This window comes from Callorhinus ursinus, unplaced genomic scaffold, assembly GCF_003265705.2.
Source record: "Callorhinus ursinus isolate GAN/ISIS: 27379988/994484 unplaced genomic scaffold, GSC_fseal_2.0 scaffold16, whole genome shotgun sequence".
In the NCBI taxonomy this organism is placed as follows: domain Eukaryota; kingdom Metazoa; phylum Chordata; class Mammalia; order Carnivora; family Otariidae; genus Callorhinus; species Callorhinus ursinus.
Genome location: NW_027397078.1, coordinates 15,046,230 through 15,047,607, shown reverse-complemented (window position 1 = coordinate 15,047,607; position 1,378 = coordinate 15,046,230).

The window sequence follows — 1,378 nt, the reverse complement described above, 5'->3', positions numbered from 1 at the left end:
CAATTGTAAATATCTATGCCCCTAACATGGGAGCAGCCAATTTTATAAGGCAATTAATAACATAAAGCAAAGAAACACACTGACAACGATACAATAATAGTGGGGGATTTAACACCCCCCTGACTGAAATGGACAGATCATCTAAGCAAAAGATCAACAAGGAAATAAAGACTTTAAATGACACACTGGACCAAATGGACTTCACAAACATATTCAGAACATTCCATCCCAAAGCAACAGAACACACATTCTTCTGTAGGGCCCATGGAACATTCTCCAGAATTGATCGCAACCTAGGTCAAAAATCAGGTCTCAACCAGTACCAAAAGATTGGGATTATTCCCTGCATATTTTCAGACCACAATGCTTTGAAACTAGAACTCAATCACAAGAGGACAGTCGGAAAGAACTCAAATATATGGAGGGTAAAGAGCATCCTACTAATGAATGAATGGGTCAACCAGGAAATTAAAGAAGAATTTAAAAAATTCATGGAGACCAATGAAAATACAACTGTTCAAAATCTTTGGGATACAGCAAAGGCAGTCCTGAGAGGAAAGTATATAGCAATACAAGCCTTTCTCAAGAAACAAGAAAGGTCTCAAATACACAACCTAACCCTACAGCTAAAGGAGCTGGAGAAAGAAGAGCAAATAAAGCCTAAACCCAGCAGGAGAAGAGAAATACTAAAGATCAGAGCAGAAATCAATGAACTAGAAACCAAAAGAACAGTAGAACAGATCCACGAAACTAGGAGCTGGTTCTTTGAAAGAATTAACAAGATTGATAAACCCCTGGCCAGACTGATCAAAAAGAAAAGAGAAATGACCCAAATCCACAAAATCATGAATGAAAGAGGAGAGATCACAACCAACACCCAAGAAATACAAACAATTATAAGAACATATTAGGAGCAAGTCTATGCCAGCAAATTAGATAACCTGGAAGAAATGGGTGCATTCCTAGAGATGTATCAACTACCAAAATTGAACCAGGAAGAAATAGAAAACCTGAACAGACCTATAACCACTAAGGAAATTGAAGCAGTCATCAAAAATCTCCCAACAAACAAAAGCCCAGGGCCAGATGGCTTCCCAGGAGGATTCTATCAAACATTTAAAGAAGAATTAATACCTATTCTCCTGAAACTGTTCCAAAAATAGAAATGGAAGGAAAACTTCCAAACTCATTTTATGAGGCCACCATTACCTTGATCCCAAAACCAAAGACCCCATCAAAAAGGAGAATTACAGACCAATATCCTTGATGAACATGGATGTAAAAATTCTCACCAAAATACTAGCCAATAGGATCCAACAGCACATTAAAAGGATTATTCACCATGATCAAGTGGGATTTATCCCTGGGCTGCAAGGTT